The 18,776-nt window shown below is 40.2% G+C and overlaps 1 pseudogene; it reads right to left on the bottom strand.

Moving 5' to 3' along the window:
* LOC129083522 (60S ribosomal protein L9-like) overlaps positions 1–3,547 on the bottom strand; it is a 39,471-nt pseudogene extending 35,924 nt beyond the window's left edge.
* Positions 3,548–18,776: the final 15,229 nt, after the last annotated feature.

The raw sequence follows: 18,776 nt of genomic DNA on the forward strand, positions 1-18,776 counted from the left end.
GGGTTGTCCTTAGGGGGAAAAAAAAAGTCACAAGACTGGCCACTTAAAGCAAATCACAGCGAACCCACTGGCACACACAAACAGTGAAAAGGGATCTGAGGAATTTGGCCAGAGCGCCGAAATTAGCCGGTATACCCATTCAACAGCAGAGCTGGCTTTCATCCAGCGGCAAATCCTTGAAAGTCATCACCAGTGAGAGCCAAATTAGAGGGAGTGCTTTTTATAACTGGGGTTTCAGATGGATTGTACATAACCAGGAAGAAGAGAAAGACTTAGTTCAGCCTTTTGTTTATTCAAACTGGTCTGTAATTGGGAAGGTCCGCATTTTCAGGTTTCTGTAAGGGGAAGTGAATGCGAAGTTAAGGGGGCAGCTTGATGTGGCCAAGCATCTCTGGCTTTGCCCGAAGATGAAGCGTGCTTCCCCACACAGAAGCCACTGCTTGTCACTCACATTTCACTATGTGAGCCTCAGTTCCCTTAGAGGGAAAAAGCAGAAAATTGGCCACCCCAGAATCGCTGGAATAACCAAATGAAATGATGCCTATAACGTGCTTTGTAAATGGTCAGCAGGATACAAATAATAGTGATTAGTAATATTAGATTGTAGTTGGATTTAACAGAATCATATTTCCATTCACATAGGCTACGTGGAGGTAAACATGACCATGATTAGATGTAAATCTCAAAAAATGGAGTTCTTTTTTACTCACAAAGCAGCTTGACTTTGACTGCTTCCTAACAACTTTATCTAAACCATCATCCAGTTAGAGATTAGATGGATTTGGAAAGAGAGCAGCCTTGAGTTTCAGGAAATTCCAGCTCACAATGACACAGACCAGCCAGGCCCTCGGAAGTCTTGGACTTCATTGGATGCTACAGTACCTCATACCTTCACACATCCTGTGGCCTTGGCCCCCACCAGCCACCACCAAGTGCACTGAACCCTCTAACACCCCCAAGAGACTATGACATGATAAACATTTATGTGTAGGTGCAATGACAATGGAGTAAATATTCCCCCCACTAGGCACATAGCCTTAACCCAAAGGAATAGCTCTCAAGTGTCGATGAAAAGCTGGTTATGGAGTGCAAGTGGAGATGTGAGCACCAGGCCAGTAGTCTGAAAAGCACACTAGACCCCTGATATGGTGAACTAAAGCTAGCACTGTTTATAAGAAAAATGTTTCTCTCCAAAGTGAGTCCAAACACAGGACACAAAGAGTCTCAATTATCACTTAACATTTCCTCCTCAACTATCTTTTGAGAATAAAGAAAGAATTGGCTTTGGGATCAGAACAGCCTGAGTTTTACCCCTGACTTCAGCATTTACCAGCTATGCGATCTTGAGTGTCATCTGAAACTCAGCTTTCCCACCTGAGAAATGGGATTAACAGTACCTCCCTCATGAAGTTACTAAAAACCATAAGCAAATTGCTTAGCACAGTTTCAGCTACATAGTTGACTTTCCACAAATATAATCAATAAAGTTAATAATTATATGTAAACGGCCCAGACCACTGCCTATGACATAAAACATTATTATTGTTATTCTCTTCCTCAGAGAGCATTTCAGTGGTTTGCAGTTGCTAGGCATGCAGTAAATGTTGGTCAAATTAGTGTGTATGCAACAAGCTTCTTAATCCACTGAAGAAAGAGAGAACTTCTGAATCCTAGAAAATCCCTTACCTCCTAAACATCTTAAAAACTCGCCCCTGTCTCTCAGCGCAGGTTCCGCGGACCATGCTGTCACCCTGACAGCTCCTCCCTCGTCAGCCCCAGAGGAGGACAGTGGGTGAGCACGCACGTCCCGGACGAGGGGCTGGACCGAGCCGTCAGTGTCAAGGCTGCTGGGAGTCACCACCAGCTTCTGTTTGCAGCTGAGGCGGGAAGTGCTGTGACCGTGGAGTTGTGCTAATTTACCTGGTTACAAAGCCAAACCTCAGAGTGGGAGCATCGCAGGCATTTGTTTCTCTCTCAAACGACACCTGCTTTGACTTCGCACAAAATATGGAGCTAGTCGGTATCTGAACACTTTCTCATGTCAATGAAAGAAAGTGCAGAAATAAAGGACACCACCAGTATCACAATGAGAGTATCACCCTCTCTTTTCAGTTATTTCTACCCTTGGCAGACAACCCTTTCTCTGTAGGTTTTAAGGGTGCAGAAGAAGGTGGATTTGCCTATTCAACCAGCCTCTCCAGGTTGAGGTGTTGTTTCCTTGAGCCATGACTGAAAAAAGCCAGAGGGAAGAATCCAGAACAGGAATAAGGGGGGCACTTGGGCAGAGGTGCCTGGCTTCTCTGTGAAGAGGTTATGTTGGCAACATCCCCTTGGACACAAGGGAAAGAACCATACTGCCTGAAGTCCTATTTCAAACACATACCACAAAGGCATGGCTAAGGAATCCCAAGAAATGACAGCATCTTCAGTGAGGATCATTTTTACTGACAATAACAACTGTCATTTATTAAGAGAATATGCCATGTTCTATACAAAAATTATCTGTCTGCACAATAACCCTATAACAGGTACTATATTAGTTTGTGAGGTTGCGGTCACAGAATATCACAGCCTGGATGGCTTCAGCAACAGAAAAATATTTTCTCACAGGTTGAGAGGCTGGAAATCCAAGATCAAAGTGCTGGCAGGGTTGGTTTCCTCTCAGGCTCATACTGGAAGGATCTGTTCCAGGCATCTCTCCTTGGCTCGCAGATGGCCACCCTCTTGCTGCCTCTTCATACGGTTTTCTCTCTGTGCATTTGCATCCCTGGAGTATCTTTTGTGTGTTCAATTTCCTCTTCTTCAGATTGGATTAGGCCTTATTCTAACTAGCCTTATTCTAACTTAATCATCTTTTCAAGCCCTGTCTCCAAACACCATCACATTCTGAAGTACTAGGGGTGAGGACATCAGCATATGAATTGGGAGGGGGGCACAGTTCAGCCCCTAACAGACACTATGATTCCTATCTTACTGATGAGGATTTTAAGGTCTGCTGTGTATAACATAGCTAGTAAATGGTAAAGGCAGAATTTGAATTTGGGTCTCTTTGACATGAAATTTTGTTCTCTCTACTTATTTATGACACTGTCCCTGAAAGCTGCTGAGCAGTACAGGGAGGAGGCTAAGAGCAACATCAAAATCAGGATTTACAGTCTGCTGATACATCTAGAAGCTTTTGGTAGGTGCTTTACTGAGAAGCCTGCTTTGAAATGCATAATAAGTGTAAATCCTGCAGTTGTCGATTCATTTACATTTTGTTCCTTTGTTACTACAGAAAATTTCTCTAAGCAACAGAAAAATCAATAATCCGCCCCTGGACAGGCACATACCTGCCCTAGCTAATTATTTAAGACATTGCTCAAAGCTATGCTCCTAATTAACAGTGTGCACTGCTCATGCCAAAACATGAGCCCAGCATCTCTCACAGTTTGTAATCTATCTGGTCTCCAAGGCCCGCGCTGCCAGTGTCAGGTACGGCTGCCACCCGCATGTCACCTGTCTTCCTGCACAGGGCGGTAGGGGGGTGGGGGAAGGAGCGCTCCATGGTGGGTCATGAATCAATAGCAGCCAATTCTCTGCACTCTGTGGACGTGCACGGCCAGTTTTCTCTTGTGATTAATTACACTCATTTTTTGCGAGAGGATTAATTCACTTTTCTGGAGAGCTTTTGATTTTTGCTGTTAAAAAGCAAATCTCAACAATCTCCCTGACTCAGAAAGAGTGGAGTCCAGTTCGGTGCAGGGGATCACAATCGTCAAAATCCGAAGCTTGAAAGGGAGGATGGTTACAAATACTAGGACGGGCGTGTGTGTGTGTGTATGTAATATGTACATTTAAAGCATAAACATAAATCTTATACAATTTTGATTTTTCTAACTAAGAGGACAATATGTCCCTTTTTTCATGGCTGCCACCTATTTCAAAAAGCCTATTAAAGAAAATGTACAAGCAAACCAGATACTGCACATTTCAGATAATAATATACTCAAAAAAGGAGCAGATAATTGGAGACATATTCACAATTAGACCTAACTCTCTTCAAAGAAAGAGCGACCCCCCCAGTTAATTAATGTTTGTCAAGTACTTTAAAATTATACAATTCAACATCCTAGACATTCCCACCTAAAGACAGGAAGACAAAAGGATTGCGGAGAAGCAGCTTAGGCTGGTTCTGGGTCTATCTGGCTCAGTTACTCATCTTATTTACCAAAGAGTCTGGGGGAAACCCCCACATGCACACAAAGTAGCTGGAACTAAATTTTCTTAAAAGCTATTGCTCTGTCTCTACCTCTCATTTTGCTCTGTGGATGAACAAGGAAATAAATTCTTTGGCAAATCATTTCACAGGAGCAGTAACATCAATTCTTAATTATTAATATCATGATTTGTTATTTATTGAGCATCAACAGTGCATTAGAGGTTGTACAAAACACAGATAGCTCCAAGTCTTAAATCAAGCTGATTCACTCAGAGATGTGGGTCTTATTTAGCCTGTTTTTTTTTTCTTTTGATGGAATTTGTGCAGTGAGCTGGATAATGAGGTGCTGCCTGTTTTGGAGGGATGTGTCTTTCTGGCACTTAGGTTTTATCACCCACCAAATAAGAGCAGAGCATTTACCTGAGAATCAAAGACTCCAGACTAGTGAATGGACCTTGAAGGACATCACGTCCAGTGGTCTCAGAACTTGGCTGTCTGTGTACCCACCTTAGTGAACTCTGTAAGCACACACTGTGTTATTTTAGACATTTACTTATACATATGTACATACACCATGGCACCACTACATTATAATCATTCTAAAGCATACAAAATAAGAAACATTTAAAAGATAACATGAAGGGAAACTCTTTTAAAATGATTTTTGTTTTATTGTATTTTATTAAAAAGAACAAAGAATTTTTGCTCTCACTAAAAAGATGTCACCATTGTCCTGGCCTGGTGGTTCAGTTGGTGGGAGCATCGTCCCGTACACCGAAAGGCTATGGGTCTTATCTCTGGTCGGGGCATGTAGGGGAGGCAACCGAGGGATGCATCTCTCATATCGATGTTGTTCTTCCTCCCACTCTCTCTAAAATCAATAAACATATCCTCAGGTGAGGATAAAAAAATAAAATACGTCACCATTGATAACATTTCTTTACTGAAAATAATACAATATGATTCATTATTTTTTAAAAATCTTAGTTTAATATTTGTGATACAAGGATTTGAAATTTTGGGGTAGCTGCAATGACTGCCACCCTGAAAAAGTTGCTTCTCAAAAAATATGTCCATCCAAATGGGAGGAAAAGTGTATTGTTGGCTGGGCTTAACATATCCTTAAACTTGTCTTTAATCTCACCCACCAATTATGTGAACGTTTTTGTAGAAATTTGCTAGTAAATTTCTATTTTTCCTCCTCTATCATTTGGTCTTCCCAACAAATTGAAACTTATTGTATTTTCATATATTTAATAAATAGTCTGAAATTCACTGAAAATTTGTTTTTAATTCAGTTTCGAAATTCTAAATTTTCTAATTTGTGGCGTATGGTTTTTAAAATTTACACATTTATACAGCTCTGGCAACAGAAGTAACAGTGGAGTGGAAACATTTTCAGCCATTATTTTCAAAATGTTTTCTCTACAGCACAAGTTTCTTTCAAAAAGCAACTGATTTCTCATTTTAGAAGAGTAAATTAGTTTAGTCGACTGATAAAAGTCTTCATTTGAATCCTATTTTTTCACTAATTAACTGAGCAAGCTTGTTACTTCACCTTTCTGTGCCTGTTTCCTCATCTATAAAATAGACTTAGTAATAAGTAGTAAGACTGTATGAAGAGTCAATGATTTAACCCACTTAAAATAGAGCAATACCTGTCCCATAATACACCCTATATAAATGGAACATGTTAAGCATGTGAATTTTTCAGAAATTTCCAGCAAGAGTCCTACTGCCAACAGCTACTTACCATCACAGGAGGTCAGCATAATCGACGATATGTCTTTTTGTAAAAGAAAAATGCACAATTTGAACTATGCTTTAATTATTTTGACCAAAGATAACCTACAAACCTCTCTGTGGCACAATAGATTGTCATGGTTTTTCCCCATTTCATTCCAAACATAACAAAGCTACTTCCATTTGCCATTCCTTTATAACATAGTCCTTAAATTTCTTTAGCTGGGCACAATGAAAGACAGTCTATGGAAACATGCTAATGGGCGTAAACAAACGAAGATACTGCTGCAGTCCTCAGTGTTGGACGACTCCTGCCCTGCCCGCAGGATCCCATGTAACATCTCAGATGTGACATAAGACTGCCTGATTCTCTAGACACCAAATATTAGTAAGCTTACTTCCTCTTTTTACTTTTAGATAGAGTGTAAATATTAATGTGATATCCTTTTTCTTCTGCCTTCCACTGTGGAATCCACTAATCTGGTCCAGTGGTTTCTCTACCGAGATTTTCTGGACTCTGCCCAGAGCTGTTGAATCAGACTTTCAAGTTAGTCCTACTTCTCAACCAGTTCCCAGGTTGCACTTGTCTGACAACTAGATGACTATCTCATCTCCCCAGAGGGGAGGCTCCCTTACCATAGCTTTGACGGGTGGTCATCCTCTTGAACATTGCCAATGACAAGGAGCATATTACCTTCCAGTGTAACCCCTGTTATTTCGGAGTCCTGTAATTGTCAGCAAATGTTTTCTTCTAGCTCCCTATCATTTTACCCACTGGTATGAGTATTATGCTCTCTGGTGTCACACAGAAAATGATTCACACCATCTCCTGTCTCATTTCTGCTCTCTCCTCTCTATACCCTGCAACCAATCCCTACTTGATTTGGTTTCTGGAATATTTTTCTATCCTGACTCTCCTCCCCTGGCTCCTCTCCTACTTGGAAATGTTGCTCAATATCCCACACGTCATCAGACCAGTTCAGGAGCAGTGAGTGTGTGACTTCCTCTGATTGCTGCCGCAATGGCATCACTAACGCCAGGGATGCATCATCACCAGGTGGGGTTGATGTGTTCTTTCCATTTGGATGCTTCGTGTGTATGCACTACAGACATTCGCTAATAATAGAAATACCTCTTGTAATTGAGATGAAGCATTTTCAAACTCTCATCAAGATGTTCCTTTTGCTTCTTTGTATATCTGATCTTTGCTTCTTTGCTTCTTTTTACTGATCTACCATACAAAGCCCTAAAGATCTGATACTGTCTATTTTGTGTCTTATAGCCCTGTTTTATATCATTAAAAATATGGGAGCAAAAAAAAAAAAGACCCTGAATCTAAAGCCAGGTCAGCTGGTACTATCTAGTCCAAGTTCTGCTATACAACTATTAGCGGGACACGTACACTTTCTACATCTCTCTACGCTCACCAATAAAATAAGGATGTTAAAGCCTTTTAAAATTGTTTTTAAAGTTACACTACATTATTAGTAGTATAATGCAACCTGTAGGCCCTTAATAAATATTAATGGGGAAATGAAACAGATAGATAAATGATAGAGAGCAGACTGAACAATGACAAGAAGGGAGGATCAGAGGAAAGATAAAACATAACATCAATTCAAACTCTTGGCACCTTAAGACAGTGTCTGTCACTGGCAACACAGAAAGAATCACAAGGCTTAAAGTCCAATCCAATGTTTAAAGAATGCAGGGCTTAGTTTTTGGGGAGGGATCATCTCACCCACAATACTATAGCCCCTTGCAGTTAATGAGGCATCTAGTAGCACCTGTTCAGAATTTATCCAGGAAGAAATGTAATGGGTAGGAGGCAGGAGCTAAGAGGCAAAGCTCACATTCATCAATGCACACTGTTAGTCTTCTGAGGACAGCAAAATATTTAACTGCTGAGCAGCAAATCCCATTTGACTGTTTAAGTAAAAGGTAATGATAAATATCAAGCTAAAAGTGTGTGTCTTTCTACATTTTATTAAATAAAATACACTAATGGCTTGTGTATGAAATAAAACTGCATTTTCAACAAGTTTTTCATTCTCCCATGAACTAAGTGTCACAGGGTAGTTGGTCCTATGCATTTAGTCATCCATCCATTTATTTAAACAAACATCTCTTAATATAATGAATATAATGTTCAAGGCTTCATCTCACAAAGAGCAAGGCTAAAAGATGGATAACCTTATACTCTGTGGACTAGAGCAGCAATTTTCCATTGGTATGCCATGGCAGGGACAATGGAGTGCCACAGAATTTTTAAAACACACAGTATTTGACTATTTAGTCAAGGGCACTGACCTCTTTCCCCTTAGATTATCAAATTTAAAAAAATGACAGCAGCCAACACAACAATAGCCATCTGGTATGACTACATCAGAATTATACCTATATTTTCTTGTCTGATTGTCAAAAAAATATAAATACTTTTTTGTGTGCCACAGAATTCTAGTAATTAGTTTATGTGTGCCATGAGATGAAAAAGGTTAAAAATTGCTAGACTAGAGAATGGCAGAAAGGAGAGAGACAAAGAGAGACCGAGAAACAAGGAGAAAGAACAACTTGAATGAAATATGATGTGATAGAACACAGGGCAACTCAGGGCGAGTGGGCTCACAGGTGATCTTTGAATAACACATGAGTCAGGACTTAGCTGGGGATCAGAGAAACCACTCTAGCCGGTTTAAATAGAAAGAGATTTAATATAGGGGTTTTAGGTGTTAACTAAATCATTGGGAGGTCAGAAGGAGCAGTGCCTGTGCTGAGCCTGGAGAGAAGAATCCTAGAATAATACTGCAGAACTATGCCCCCAAGAGGAGCTGCCTCCTCAGCCAAGTTCAGAAAGCTTGGTTACAGGGTCTCAAAGAGTACACCTCATCAGCAGCTTTCTAGGGGTCACAGTTGTTGGTTCTGCTAGATCCTTAATGGAACATAAATAAATGAATAAATAAATAAGTGAATAAATAAATAAATACCAGACCACCACTGCTCTTGCCATTTACTAACTCACTTCTCAGCAGCCCAGTGGAGATTGTGAAGTTGGAGAGATCTTAGGGCAGTGAAGGGGAAGGACTGAAAGAAGAAGGATCAGCATGGGCAGAACCCCACAGCACTGGATCTACATCCCTGAGAGCTAGGAACAGAACCAAAGGCAGCCTTTGAAATGTCACAATGTTTTTGGCCATTGTTGTTACTGACATTGCAACACTGAAGTCAAAACCACATGTGTGCAGTTGTCTGGTGGAGTAAGTATGAATTCAGAGTCAAGAGACAGACATGTTCTTCTTGGCTCTGCCACTACCAGTGTTCCCTGGGGGGAGGGAAGGAGAGTAGTTTAACATTGCTGGTTTCATTTTTTTTTCCCCCATCTGTAAAATACGGAGTTCTCATGATTCTCGGCTAATAAATCGGGAATTAGTAAAAAATAGAAACATCGAAAATCATCATCTTGGCGTGAGTGGTTTCACACACACTAGGTGGATGTTCCATTTAATGGGGGAAGGGAAATCCATAATATTTGCAGACACTCACTTTGTGACAGTAACTTCCTAATCATACAATATTGAAATTTTGTTAGGATAATGTTAAAACAATGGGCACCCAATAAATACTTGCTGATATGGAATAAAAATGTAATCATCATGGAATTCAGTTTTCCTTGCAAATGCAATCTCCTCTCATGGCATGTTGGAGAAACCTGCAATCATGCTGCACATGTTGACTAGCAAAACAAATCAATGAGAGCACCAGAGCTTTGCATTGTTTGCTGGTCCCTGCGCTCAGTCAAGGTGAGTACTTGGCAAGCAAAGTAGTCTTTCGTTTCGCAGTTTTCATGAATATGTAATTCATCTAGTCACAATAGATGTGTTTCATGCAGTTTGGAAAGCCACGTGTTACTTCCTTGCTTATAATGGTCTCCTTTGCCCCCTTTTAGAGACTGAGAGTCTCAGCAGCTGCTGAAGGTCAAGCTACCACTGAGTTACCGAGTTACAGCACACAGACAGTGGAGACCATGTGGCATGTAAATCACCCACAGGAGCACAGGTGACATGAGATGGAGAAGAACTTAAAACACTTCTCTGTTTCTGTCCCTGTCTCTCTCTCTCTCTCTCTCTCTCTCTCTCTCTGTCTCCAGACCAAGAGGAAAAAGGAATCCAAGCAAGCTATGAAAGATAATATACAATCAGATAAGCTTTTAAAACAGGTGATGGGCAGAGAAAATACAATGCAACATGAACTGACTACTTCATTTGGTTAGATTTTCTGCCTCAGCGTCTGCCTTTATGTGAGAGTCAATGATGATCAGAAAGGAAGCCACAGCTAAACCAAGAAGCCATGGAATTAGATCCAAGATGGGGGAAGGGCTGCAAAAAACTGTGAGTAGATATCTTTAACACGACCATGGACCTCACTCTAGTGGAAGTTTGAGTTGCAAGCTTTCCTCCAGATGAATGGAGCTAGTAACACATGTCTCTGCTGTGCCTCTGTTTCTTCACACACACATATACATACGCGCGCGCGCGCACACACACACACAATGGTAAGAGAGAAATGTCATACAAATGCTCTCTGCCTTAACCAACTAACAATTACAAAATAAGAAATATGACTATACTATAATTGAATTGTCACTGGCAGTACAAAAGGACAATACCAAAGTTTCCTTGTACTCATAATGAGGTTTTTTCCTTAAATGTCTTATTCCACCAAGCTTATGCCAATTATTTTGACTAATGGGAATAACTGATCCCCACTTTCTTTCTAACTTCCTATCTGCCAAAGTATGTTTATCCTTCAGTCTTCCTGCTTGTTTCCAGAAAGTAGCTTACATTCTTAATTTTATAAAGAACCTTTTTATATGTATTACCATTCCAAGAGATTTCTTCTGAATCCTGGCCAACTTGACTTGCTGTTATTAAAAAAATGAAATATTTAAAGCTTAAGAATTCTTTTTTTTGTTAATGCCTGCAGACATTACAACCCCCAATGGGCAGTTATAGGGCTAGTTCACGCTGAAACTTGTTTTCTCTGCTTTAATCTTTTTAACGCATGGTAGCCATTGAAAGTTTGTATAGAACTATTAGAAAATGGTCTTGGGCCTAGGGTGTGTTCCAAATGTGGGTGTCATAGAAGACTGGCATCTCTTCCATGGCCGAATTACTCTTTAAAGGGTAGTTATGAGAACTCATAAGGGCAAAGCAGGAATTGTGGAACTAGAACCCCACACAGGAATTATGGAGAAGAACACTATACAGAAGGAGAGAGCCCAGCACATGGCCTAGGCCCTGGGTTGAACCTCACAGGCCATTCCTCCAGCATTTTCTGGGCCACCTAGGGGTTTCTGGCCCTTACATGAGTGCTTGCTCTGTGGAGGACATCTTCCTTCTGTAGGCAGGAACCATGCAGACATGGCTCAGTTCAAGGGGAAGACTGGCTGGCTCTCAAAGGCTGAAGAGAATGGCTGCCTGGTTCACCGAGAGGGCCCATCTTCCCCCAGCAGCCAGAGAACACAACTTCCCTGGCATAATGTGAGGTAATAGATGGGTTAGCCAACTGCTTCAGTGGCAAAGAAGAGTATTATCCAGCTACTCCAACCAACAACCCATGCAGGATTCACAGAGTGGGAGAAGACCCTAGAGATTTCTTGCCTAAATACCAAAACAAAACCTCATAGTGGGTTCACAGTCTCTGAATAATTGCCCTGCTTTTGGCTTCCTTTCACCTGAGTAGGGTCATAAAGTACCTGCAATATGGGGTGAAAGCCTCTGCAGGGAATTGATACACTGGCCACAAATAATACCTTTGCCAGGTACAAAGTTTCTCATTTTCTTCAAGCTGTTTACAGCGGGGGAAACTGCTTTATTAATTATTCTAACTCTTTACCAGTTACTTAGGTTTTAAGGAGGCTTTTCTGTGTTTTAAAACCACATTCGTGTTAAATACCAATGTAAATGAAGCACAGAAATGTTGTTGTTAGGGTCATAGTTCATGGAGATGGCAGTTCTTCCCTCATTTCAGCTATTTCACCCTGAGTACTTTAAACTATTACCAGGATCATCTTCCCTTCCAGGCCTCAAGGACGATTTAATTTTGTTCAACTCTCAGACTTGATGGCCAGTAGTGATAATGCTGAACACAAACATCTGGACTCACAACAGGAAGTCAGTTCCCTCACTTTGAGATCTGGGGTGAAAACCTGAGGGAAAATCATGGAGAGCTTCCACATCTCAGCCTCGGATGCAGAAATGAAACAGAAAGGCCTTCTGTGAAGTAAAGGGGGAGATTGACAAGAAATGAAAACTGCACACAGAGAACATTCCCCTGCCATCACAGTGGTAGTCTACTTGGAATTTTTATCTTGAGAAATGGGGAGGAAAAAGACATAGAATACAGAATTTTTTTAAAGCAACTTGCAAACACTCTTAATTTACCTAAAATCATACACTGTACCCTCCCCGCCACCAAAAAGAGCTGACAGAATAAAGTGAAAAGGAAGATTTTTAATCCCTGTATTTAAAACCTTCATCCTAGCCCCCAAAATAAGGTTGACCCAAACCCCATGCCAGAGACTGTGGAAATACAAGATACCTCTAACTAACTGGCAAGGGGAGAGGGTGGTGCTTATAGACACGGAATTACTTTTTTTTTTTTTTTAAAGCTTCCCCACCTTCGTTGAACTATTATTCTCTGTGGGATTTTCCCTGTGATCGACATCCTTTATGTCAGTGACCCAACCATGAGACCCAAGTCCTTCTTGGTAACTCCACTTGTCATTTGCCCCCTCACCTCTACCACCAGAGAACTAAGAAACACATGCAGCAGAACTTTCACTGGAAAGACAGCAGCCTCTACATGAGTACGATGGGGAAAATGTTATTCAGGCTGTCACATCTTACACTGTAAGAGAAGCGCTTGAAAACCCCTATCAGGCCTTTCAACCATCCTGTCTCCGCAATTTCAGTTGTAGCTACCCTAGCCATTTAACCCCCCACAATTCTGCTGATTCTTCTCACCTCTTTCCGTTCATACTTATTAGGGGTTGAATTGTGTCCCCCAGAAAGATATATTCAAGCCCTAACCCCTAGCATCTGGGGAATGACCTTGTTTAGAAATAGGAACTTTGCATATATAATCAAGTTAAGATAAAGTCACTAGAATGGGCCCTAATCCAATACGCTTGATGTCCTTATAAAAAGAGAAGAGGTGCAGACAGAAACACACAGGGAAAATGTCATGACCATGGGGTTAGAGGCTGGACTGATACAGCTATAAGCAAAAGAATACCAAGGATTCCCAGCTGCCACCAAGAACTAGGAAGAAGCAAGGAAAGGTTCTACCCAGAGCCCCATAGAGAGAGCACAGCCCTGCTGACAACCTTCATTTTGGACTCCAAAACTGTGAGAGAATCAATGTCTGTTATTTTAAGCCCCCATTTTGTGGTACTTGGTTGGCAGTCCTAGGAAACTAGTGAACACACCCCTCTTCCTTGTTTCTCCTCCCTCCTACTTTCTCAACAGAGGTATTTAGCATCTCTTTTATTACTTGACACCTACTCTCTGATCCTTAGATCCTGGATCCTTGACTTTGACCCGCAAGTGGCTAAAGAATGTATTTTCCTAGTCAGGGACGGTTCCTTCCCTAAGGGAAATTCTGGTGGCAAAGGTTAAGAAAATTTTTTTCTTTCTTAACGACCTAGGGTGTGTTCAAATTGTGAAAATAAACAATCCAAGTGCCCAAATTAGATTTGGGGGTCAAAACTCAACAAATGAGTTGTTGCTCTAGATCAAATAAGCAGACCCTTGCTTCATAACCACTGACAGCTTCCGACTGTCAATAGGGACAAAGACCTTCAGGTTTATCAGAGTCTATAAAGCTGACATGCTAACTGTCCTCTCCTTCCCTCTGCCTCATCCTGGACTGCTCCCCTCCCCCACTTCCAGTCTTTGCTCTGACCACACTGGCTTCTTTCAGTTCCTCATTTTCAACACATGCTCCCTCCGCCCTCAGAGCACGGACTCTGCTGCTCCTGCCACCTGAACCAGATCCCTCTGAACACGGGCCTAATCAGCCTCTGATCTCAGCCCAACGGTCAAGTCCTGTGAAAGGCCTTTACTGGCGCCCCAGGACTGAGTCACGTGCCCCAATCACAGACCTTTATGGCACCCACTGCTTTCCCTTAGAAATGTTTATTAGTTTTTAATTACAATAGAAACTCTTTTAATTGAACTCCTCAGGAAATTAACTGCTGTTTTCAAATCCATTTGTAAAATGTATTGACTGATAGGTCAGAGAATTATATGGCTGTGGCTTCTGCCACCTAACATATACCCTCACCCCTTCTACCCTCACCAGCTGAGCTTTATCCTTACAAAGAGGAGGGTTTTTTTGTTCCTAAACCTGTTTATGGCAGTTGTACTTGATTACTATAATTATGTAGTTTAATTAAATATCACGTAAACTGATTAGATATGAGCATAAAAAGGGAGTTTCTATTACTATGAAAACTAAGTGAAATGCTTTGGAAAGACTTGAAAAAGCTGGGGAGAAGGGTGAATTGCTCTTAAATGAGGCAGGACAAGTGAGAAAGACTGGAGAAAAAAATAATAAAAATCTAAATGAATTCAAATTGCTTCACAAGTGCCTTTAAGTTTTCCCTCCACTTTAAAGTATCTGAAACTGGAAATTGTCGATGATACACATTTTGAGTGAGCTTTATGCAAGAAAGATCATATAAAACTTCAGTTACTGGACTGATCCTGAAAAAAAGCACCTTGGCCATATCATATTTGACAAATACATGTTCATTTTTGTGTTTTAAGTAAAAAATAAAATTATATATAATACACATATACACATATACAATATATATTTTAATGATTTTCTGCTTTAACTGTGTTTTACAACTGCCTATTCAGCTACTAGTATTGCTCTCATTAGAGAAGGACAGGGTCTACAGTAAATAACTCAATGTGATCATTTGATTAACATTCATCTCCCTCACTCAATTGTGAGTTTCATGACAAGGTGCATGTCTCTTTTGTTCAACCTGAGTTCTAGTGCCTACCAGTGACCCATAGGAAGTACTCAGTGTTATTCTGAATAAATAAATGAAAGATCATTTCCCTTTATTTTGTGCTGTGCAGACACAACAGATAATATAGCAAAATATTCAAGCATATTCTTTAAAATGCTCAAAGCAGTGAAAAGAATTATCTTTCAAAATTCTTCTGAGCACTAAGTGATAACTTCAACACCGTGGCAGATGAGACAGTATGTTGGGGCATATTGGAGGATAGGGGTGTCTTTTCTTCCCCACAGATATGCCAGCCCCCTGTTTTGTCTGAATAGGACTCCCCGATGGCTGTGGATCTGAACCAGAGAACCAAGGAGGCATTTCTTACTTTTCTCTCCTCTCTTTATGCTGTAAGAGATCTATCCTCCTCCATTATCTAGGCTTACTGAACATAACAGAAGGTTTTAATCCATGAAAATGAAAAGCTTTTCACATTTCAACTCCATTTCCTGCTCCTCTAGGTAAAACAAACTTTCCCTGAGGAAATGAGGTAAATGTGCTCAAATATTCTTAAAAGACCCCTCATAGCACAAAATATTTATGAACTAAACCATGTTTCTTTTCATTTACATGTAAAAAGAAATATGTATGTGGTAGGGGGGAAAATACAGATTAGAGGAAATGTTTTCCAATCCCTACTTCATTGTGATCTCTCTCCCAACACTGATTTCCTTGCCTGTAAAATGGGGTTGGTAAAAATACATCTTACCTATCTTATAGAATTATTATGAAGGATCAAATTAAATAATATACATGAAAATCCTGGAAATACTACAAAAGGTGATGCAAATGTTTACTGTCGTTGTTGCTACAAGATCCCCAAGCCCTGTTTCCTCAACAACTTCAGTCCCCGCCCCTCTCTGTGCCTGGCAGGCTGTATGCCATTCATTTTCCTTTAGCACAGACAGAGCAATCTTCTGTTATGTCACTTGAGAAGATGTTGAAGGCTACTGATTTTGGAATAGACAGAAATGGTCTTGTTCCCACAAACCTTCTGGGAAAGTCCATGTCTCCTACCATACACTTTTCAAGGCAGATATACGAAGGGGTATGAATCAAATTCCTTGTGAAAACTGTAATTTCATTGCCAGTATGGGTTTAAGCTTTAATGGCTTTGGTGTCCATTTGTAAAATGTCATCTCTGTTGGTTCCATCCTAGTAGCTCAAACAATAGAAAACCACAAATCTACTTCCTTTAATAAAATAGAAAAGTCTACATTCTCTGTATAATATATGTGCACTCAAGCGATACTAATTTCTTCTACAATTACTTTAAATTTTTAGCATTTTTATTTGGCTCTTATACTACATAATTAATGGTGTTTACATGGAAAGTTTCTTTAACTAATGTAAATGGTATTAGTGGATTACTGAGCAAGGCTTAAATACAAATAAACATTTTTCTCCTTTTAAAATTTTCTTAACTCTCCTCTGAATGTCTGGCACAAGAGTGGAGTTTTTTAAATGTCAAGGGGGATATAGAGATCAGGCTTCTGAAGTCCATTCTCCCCTGGTTAGAAAGGCTTATAATTCTGTGTCCTGTAATGGTTGGCCTGGGGGAGTCAACAGTGACCTTGTTGACCCAGCACATGCAGACTCAGGAGCCTGTCTTTTCTTTGGGAGGTTGCCACTGTTTTTCTCCATGACCTTAAACATAACACGATATCTGGCCCTTACAGATCATTTCCTGCAGAGTTTGCAGGACTGGAGATGAGATACTCATATGATGAATAAGCTTACTATAAGGTACAGGAATAAAACCTACCAGGTTTCTAAATACCTCCATCATCATGATTACATTACCCAATTGTGGAAATTACTGGGACTGTCCCTCCCGGTCAAACCTCTAAATACATATATTTTGACTGGCAGCATGGAGCCAGGTTACTGTAAAATACAGTTGGCATGACAGTCACTATCTGTCAGGACATACATTATTTTTATAAGGTATTCACAAGGGAAAGCATTGACATAAAAAATAAAAAAAAATTTTAAAAAGACATTTCTTTACTCCCGTTCTCCCAGAAGCCAGAGGGTGGGAGGGAAGATGCCTCCCTCCACACCACACATCCAGCCCTAAAGAGGACAGGTGAAGCCTGACTCCAGGTCATCTCTGGAAGAACACACAATGTGTCCTCAGTTTAAAGTAGCCTTGGGGTAATCTCAGGAGCTGCAGACCAAACTGAATACTAGCAGGCTTTCTCTAGAACAGTCTTCAATCTCAGAACTGACCATAGAGCGGGCAGAGCCTTGAGATCTAAAATAAAAATTCAACCCAGGTGAGTTCTGAGCAGACATTCCAAAACACAGAGATCCCAGCACCAGTCCTGTTCAGATTTCCAGGGCTGGCTTGGGATTGGAGTCCAGACCTAGAGGACTGGTCAAATGACTATGACAAGCACATTTTGAGTGAGCAAAATTGTGCAAGACCCATCACTATACTAAGATCTTCACATCACTTGAAACGTGTTAAAATGTGTACATATCCCACATTTAATAATTTTGCAAATAAAGAATTTTATAATTTTGCCTTTGAAATTTGGTTAAAATAACTAACTTAAAATATGCTATGATTGCTCAACACTCATATATACTTAGGAACTCTCATTCAATAAGAGCATCTCATCTAAAAACTGTTTTCAAATGTAATGAAATTGTTATGAACACTACATCCAGCAATTGATGAAGTTGACTCAGTATTATATTTGTGACCATTTAATAAATGTTTATTAAATTTGCTTAGAAGTTTTCTTCTTTATTTTGGTTACAATAATTCTTTCTCCTCAGACTCTAGACATTTTCCCAAGCACAGCTTACATGCCCAGCATTGTAGGTCCTGTTCCTACAAGTTAAACTGGTCCTCTGGGCTCCTGGCACTCAGCCAAGCACTCCCAAAGTGACTGGACATTAACTACAGTGCATTCTCAAGGATTCCCAGCCAATCTGTGGGACTTCAGACCTGAACCAAAATAATCATATGGACGCACTAAGTCTTGTGCCATCCCTTGAACGACCTAAGAAATTGTTACTAATGAAACTAAAATTCTAAAAATTTGTGAATTTATGCCTCCTTGGAGAAATTTACCCATAACCAATGCTAAAAGCCTTTACTGTAGGCCTTTGATGAAATCATTCTTCTCCTTCAATGGATGAAATCAGGATTCACAAATCCAATTTATTTTGTTTTTCAACAAGAAACGAGATTTGGAAGCTGATATGGAGTTGCACTTGTGGGAGGCTTTTCTATCACTCCAGAAAATGTGAGTTATGCATGCTCCCCAAGGTGTTTATAACTAGGCCCAAGATAACATCTTTAAAGACAACATCAGCAACTGTTAGGTAGAGTGCACTTAGTGGACTGACTTATTTTTACCCCTGAAAGATTAGGTCTTATCAGAGTGTATCAACTCAAAAATAATCACAGGTAGTCTGTTGACAGTCACGAAATCCCCTCTTTTGCTATCAGCAAATGCTGAAGTGATAAAGAATTTGAAAACTACTTTCTAGATATGTCCTCTAACAATGTCACGTAAATAATGTGATTTGTTTAAAGGATTTACTTCTGATCTTGGTTTGTGTTTTAAAAAACACCAAAAACATATTGAATGTATAGTGGTAAACTCATGGATACTGGCATCAGACAGCATGAGATGGAACCCTAACTCTAGTATTTTCTAGCTTTGAGAACCAGGCAAGTTATTAAGTCTCCATTTTCTCATCTGTAAAATGGTACTAAGAATACTTAATAGG

Source organism: Pteronotus mesoamericanus, unplaced genomic scaffold (assembly GCF_021234165.1).
Source record: "Pteronotus mesoamericanus isolate MK-2021 breed Mesoamerican mustached bat unplaced genomic scaffold, CSHL_Meso_final scaffold_167, whole genome shotgun sequence".
In the NCBI taxonomy this organism is placed as follows: domain Eukaryota; kingdom Metazoa; phylum Chordata; class Mammalia; order Chiroptera; family Mormoopidae; genus Pteronotus; species Pteronotus mesoamericanus.